The 6,790-nt window shown below is 36.7% G+C and overlaps 1 long non-coding RNA gene across 1 annotated transcript in view; it reads left to right on the top strand.

Annotated features, from left to right (window-relative positions):
• Positions 1-5,615, top strand: part of LOC128248386 (uncharacterized) — a 19,969-nt gene extending 14,354 nt beyond the window's left edge. The window contains exon 3 of the long non-coding RNA XR_008264625.2: positions 5,329-5,615. This is a non-coding gene — a long non-coding RNA (uncharacterized LOC128248386). The remainder of the gene's footprint in view (positions 1-5,328) is intronic.
• The last annotated feature ends 1,175 nt before the right edge of the window (positions 5,616-6,790 follow it).

Raw genomic sequence — 6,790 nt, forward strand, 5'->3', positions numbered from 1 at the left:
CTCAATGGCGAGCAACTCAATGTCATCGTCCTAAATTCTTTTGGAAAAGAATGAAAAAATATATCACACAACAGCAAAAAAAGTTAAATTTACTTTTACCGGGGAAATAAACACATAAAAATACATAAACACACGAAGGGTTTTATATATGTATATGTGGGTGCGTCTGTAAGAGAGAGAGAGAGAGAGAGAGAGAGAGAGAGAGAGAGAGAGAGAGAGAGAGAGAGAGAGAGCGTGTGTTTGTGTGTGTGTGTGTGTTGTGGTGTGAGTGTTTATACCACAGAACCTCCCAAAACTAGAAACTATTAAATATTATCCTAACGTCGTAAGATTATTCATGAAGTCACTTAAGCAATATTAATATATGTAATCCCCATAAACCATGGACCTAATACCATGTTCAACCTTACGGGAATGAAAGGCAACTCAGAATAACTAGACCCCAAGATATAAAAGATTCAAAGCCTACATTTTCATCTTCTGCTACCTAACGAATATCACTATGTTGTCGATATCTGGGCAGCGCCATTCAATCTGACGGTATCAATAGTGTTTATGTTCCCAAGCAACATAAATTGGCAGCATATTATATATATATATATATATATATATATATATATATGGAAAAAAAGGTGTGTATTTTCACACAGGAAAAAATATAGGAGAATTTGTTTTTGAAAATGCACCTGAGTTTGAAAAAAAACTTGTAATTGATTTTAAATAAATTTATTTACGTACATACCTGACGAGTTTCAACAATATTTTGTTTATCAATGGTATAACCGCACATTAAACAATGAGATCTTAACAATTATAATCGCAATGTAGAAAACATTGAATTTTGTGAACGTTTAATCATTGAAGCAAGTTTTCTACTTCGCAATTGTTAAAATCCCATTCTTTTATATACGTTTATACTATTGATAAAGAATTTTTGAAACTAGTTTGTCATCTATGTAAATAAATTTATTTAAAATTAATTATAAGTTTTTCAAATTCAGGCGTATTTTCAAAATCAAATTCTCCTACATACACACACACACACACACACAGATAGATAGATAGATAGATAGATAGATAGATAGATAGATAGATAGATAGATAGATAGATAGATAGATAGATAGAGATATATGTGTGTATAAGATAAATACATAATACATACATATATATGTATGTATAGCACCTGTAACAAAACACTTGTCACTAAAGAATATTACAGCCTAATAAAGAAAATTTGGATCTTAGAACTCTTTGCGTTCAATAAAACTGTAGCCCAGAATGTGTTTGCAGTGCCAGTACTGCTTGACTGGACGCTTGATGAGATCTGAGCCACTGATGTAAAAACAAAAAAAATACTAACAAGCACACAATTTCCACATACAGTGATGTAGACTGCCACTACCTAAAACGAAACCAAGGCAGCAGAGGTTTAACATCGATCCAAAATGCCTTTGAATTTCATGTCATATCCCTTCGGCAACATCTGTTAACCACCAAGTGTCGAAGTGCATCCCTTGACCAATTTTGCATACATAAGTCTGATAACATAAGACTTGGAAGACAGTTCCTTGAGTAACATTCTTTTTGTCTGATAACTCCAAAAATGTCACCCGACTCATCAGGTGAAAGGATGAGCAACGTATCATCAGGTAAAAAGATGAGCCTATATGAGCAGAAGACTATGCATGGATATGTTAGTAGAAAGCTCCGCGATGATAGTAACATGGATCATCAAAGCAGTTTATCATGGATCAATAGCTGGATTACTACCTCCCACTTTGAAGGGTATATGTTTGCAATCCAGGAACAGGAAATATAAACCAAGAACTTGAAGCACAAAAGGGATAGAGATGCAAGAATAGCCATTAAATGTGACAATCTATGCAGACTTTGTTGAGTTAACACGAAAGATATCACCCACAACATAAGCAGTTGTCCTGAAACGCTATCACTTTATTATCTACCGATTAATCATAAGTTGTAGCTAGGACAATCCGTCGGAAGGATGACACCGAGGACAAAGAAATAAGAACCCACAGTATGGAGGAAGCAATAGCAACTCATAATAAAAAGGAGTACTGGCGGAATGTCCTAGTGAAGACCTCAATAAAATGTAAGCACAACAGACCTGATATAATGATTTGGGATAGAGAAGAGACACTGTGTACAATTGTGGAAATTAGCTGTTCAGCAGATGTTAACGTAAAGCTGAAGATCAATAAAAAAGAGAACATCTAGGCTGAACTATTGAGAAATCTGCAGTTAGTCTGTCCAGACTACAAGTTTAGGTTTATACTTGTAATTATTGGGGCCCTGATATGTAACACACAATCTAAATACCAATCTGGAGAAATTAGGCTTCTCAAAACCAGAAAGGAGAAAGCTAACTCGAAGACTACGGATCCAATCCATCACTCGAACTGAAAAAACTGTAAAACTTTCCAGAAGTTTATCATTTAAATATATATGAGCATGTTTAGATATGCAACTATATGCATGAGAATACATACATAAAGCAAAGCATACAAACCTGCACATACACATACATACATACATACATACATACATACATACATACATACATACATACATACAAACAAAAACACCTTGTTAATGTTGAAAATCAAGAAAAGAGCCTTAGATCTAAGTTAGAAACTGGCTCCTCTATTAACAAGAAATCTTGAAATAAAACTGGACAATGACACAGACACACACATATATTTAAGGTATATTCCATTAGGAATGTAGTAGAGTACGGTATAGAGCGCGTTTACCCTTAAAATTACCGAATTGCTGGTAGTATTACGATATACTTCTAAGTCTAGATTTGGGCATTCGTCGTGTGTGAAAATAAAATTGAATATAATAGAGTCAACCAGAAGCATTACGGTTGGACAGTTATTTTTTAATCCCTACAAATGTTTCGATACAACATAGTTCCTTATATATGCAGGCATTTGAGTATGGAACCGTTTCCTTGTATAATGGGATCCAATTGTATGTCTTCAGGTGCTCTTTATTATTAATAAGTAGACTGCGCTTGTCCTGTTAGGTCACCAATAAGTTCAACGTACCGGAAAAGCCCCATATCTCGGGAATCCGTGCTCCGATTTACGCAAAACAATTTTCTATTCGGTTTGTATTCACATTTCAGTGATTCCTTACTTTCAGAGTATTTTCCCATTATGTGCCGGTTTGGCTATTTATAAAGGTACTCGAAAAAAAACCGCGTATCTCGGGAACCTGTGCTCCGATTCACGCAAAACTTGTTTTATACCGTTTGTATTCAAGTTTCAATGGTACTTTCAAAGTATTTCCCTATTATGCACCAGTTTGGCTGTATCAAATTACAGAAAAGCGTGCATGCAAGTAAGCACGCAAACAAAACTATCCAGGTGTTCACAATAAAGGGCAATAACTCCAGGTTTCCTTGCTTAAAAACGCCCCCCCCCAAAAAAAAAACGCGTATATCGGGAAGCGGCGGTCCGATTTACGCGAAATTTGTTTTACTCTGTTAGCATTCACATTTCAGGGGTACCTTACTTTCAGAGTATTTTCCCATTATACACCGTTTTAGCTGTATTAAATTAGAGACAAGCACGCAAGCAGGCAATCACAGACTTTTATATAGATTGTGTGTGTGTGTGTGTGTGTGTGTGTGTGTGTGTGTGTGTGTGAATAAGCAAGTAGGAATGGAAATGTAATTTTGTACCTAATTAAATCCTTGTCATTTAATTTCTTGCTATTACGATAAAGTTAAATATGATAATTAATAGTTCAATAACTTACCTGTAAGTAATTGGGAAATAATAGCAGGAAAGCCAACTCAGTAAACAGATGCATGATAGTTAAGCATATTAATATAATGATAAAGGAAAATGATTTATTGTATTCACATAAGTATAATCTTTCTGTCTCATTCTCTGTCTTACTCTCTTTCTTTACATATCTCTTTCTCTCAGTTCACACGCACGCGCACATACACGTGCGCATACAGAACTTATCTTTCCCTCTGCATGTTTCTTTGCTTCATTCTTCGTTTTCTAGGGATGAAAAGCAAAGTCCCTCGATCTCAGCAGAAATTGAACTCGGAACGTAAAGACGGACGAAAATCCGCTGAGCATTTATTTTGTCTAGCTCGCTACCTTTGTGTTCAATTTATGTTGTTGTTGTTGGCACTCTGTCGCTTACGACGTCGAGGGTTTCAGTTGATTCAATCAACAAAACAGCCTGCTCGTGAAATTAACGTGCAAGTGGCTGAGCACTCCACAGACACGTGTACCCTTAACGTAGTTCTCGGGGATATTCAGCGTGACACAGTGTGACAAAGCTGACCCTTTGAATTACAGGCACAACAGAAACAGAAAGTAAGAGTGAGAGAAAATTGTGGTGAAAGAGTACAACAGGGTTCACCACCATCACCCTGTCGGAGCCACGTGAAGCTTTGGGCGTTTTCGCTCAATAAACACTCACAACGCCCGGTCTGGGAATCGAAACCGCGATCCTATGACCGCGAGTCCGCTGTCCTAACCACTGGGCCATTGTGCCTCTTCGGTGTTCAATTTAATACTAGTTCCAAATAAAGTGGCGAGCTGGCAGAATCGTTAGCACGCGGAGCATAATGCTTACCACAATTTCGTCCGTCTTTACGTTCTGAATTCAAATTCCGCCGAGGTCGACTTTGTCTTTCATCGACTCGAAAGGATAAAATGCAAAGTCGACCTCACTGGTATTTGAACTCAGAAAGTAAAGATGGACAAAATGTTGGTAAGCATTTTGGCTAGCGTGCTAAAGATTCTGCCAGCTCGGTACCTTATACGATGTTGATTTCCAAAATTTGTCGAACCCAGTGTGATTTGAGCTCAGAACGTAAAGCCGCTAAACCATTTGTCTGGCGTACTCACAACTCTGTCAACTTGATACCTTATACAATGTTATAATATTGGAAATATAGTGCCTAATATACAATGTAATTATTACATCTGCATTATATATGTAATAATTAAATTATATATTAAGCACGTCAATGTATTTTGTAATGCATGTTATCCCTTGGTCTGTGGAGAAATTGTTTCACATGAAACCGGTCTGCGGTGCAAAAAAGTTTGGGGACTGCTGGTCTCGACCATCGGTAAGCTGCTTCTTTTGGAGGCATGTCAATACTCCTTCCAGCCTTCGGGAAGCAGAAGTATGCTATTTCCATTTCACTCGCTCTTGAGTTACTACTGAACTCGATCCCTGTCTACAACGCCGTTTTGGCGTATAACACTACAATTTGTTTTCTTTTTTGTACCTCTGTTAATGGCGTTTTTTTTTTGTGTGTGCAGGTTATGATGGTGATGTTAATTATAATAGTGCCACTCGACAGCTCATTGTTGTATAACACCAGAATACGACTGCTCTTGTCAGAAACAATACATTTTAATCTGCTAAGCTTCGCTGAAAATATTTTCGAATGATGCCGTTTTTTTGGCTTTGTCAAGCAAAGCTGTTAACTGCTGTCACGGCTTTCGTGACTGCTTCTAACTGCTCCCCCCCTCTTCAAGCAGCAAACATGTTGACATTTTTACTGAAAATATGTTACATTTAATAAAAACAAAACTTTAACCATTAATTGTTAATATTATTTCAGACAATAATGGAGTATGAAAAAACAAGCATATTTATATGTCTCCTCTAATTAAAGGAAACATGATTTTGCCCGAAAATGTATTAAACAATATTAACAGTTAACATTTTAAATTTTGGAATTGAACTTGTTTGGCAAGCGACTTGATCTGTGATCGCTTGTTGAGACTAAGGCAATTACGTTGTAGAAGTGTCATTTTTGAAATTTCAGAAAATCTCGGTGTTCTTTTTTTTTCTTATCTCTTTTTCTTCTCGCTTTATTCTTTTAAAATATTTTTACATCTGTTTTTGCTCAATTTTAGAACATACGGGTCTATTATATAGTTGTGCTTGACATTTGATAGGGGTTGCCATTAGTGTCACCTTTAGTTTCAATTTTTTGCTTATTTATAATGTTGTAGTATCATTACTCCAATTGTATTTTGTCTGTAATTCTAATTATAACCCTTTCTACTAAAAAAAAGCACAAGACCCTAGAGCTCAGCTGGTATTTATTTTATCGACCTCGAATGGACGAAAGGCAAGATTTGAACTCAGAACAGAAAGATGGACGAAATGCTAAGCATTTTGTCCGGCGTGCTATCGATTCTGCTAGTGAATGATAATATAACAACGATGACGACGGTAGCGGAGTCGTTTGTAATGGTGCTGGTGATGGCGGTGCTGGTGATGGCAGTGCTGGTGAAAGCACTGGTAGCGGCGCTGGACGCAGCGGCGGTGCTGGTTTTGGTTGTTGTTGTTGGGGAGGGATGAGTGAGGGGGTGAGTAATAATAGGTTTTGCGTTTTATGAGGGATAGTTGTAACGTAAGTAACGTAAGTAAAATGTCACTGCCGTTTGAAGTAAATCAAAATCTGGTCGTAAACTTGATTTGCACGGTTTCTTTAGTGTTTACTACTATGGAAACCTTGTAATATAGCCGTTATACTCGGCTATTGATGCCAGCTTCTAAGGGTGGGAAAAAAAGCTCTATTCTAGAGTCTTCCTGCTTCATTTTCCTAGTAATGTCGTTTCGCTTGACATAATAAATATTGTTTACGCAAGAGTGAATAAGTCCTAGACCCCTCTGTTAGATATATTTAAAATATTACTACAAAGTGTATCTTACATTTATCTTTATTTTCACCCTAAAATTTATAATACATTTTACGAGCAATCAAAG

The sequence above is a fragment of the Octopus bimaculoides genome, chromosome 7 (genome assembly GCF_046866305.1).
Source record: "Octopus bimaculoides isolate indiv1 chromosome 7, ASM4686630v1, whole genome shotgun sequence".
Taxonomy (NCBI): domain Eukaryota; kingdom Metazoa; phylum Mollusca; class Cephalopoda; order Octopoda; family Octopodidae; genus Octopus; species Octopus bimaculoides.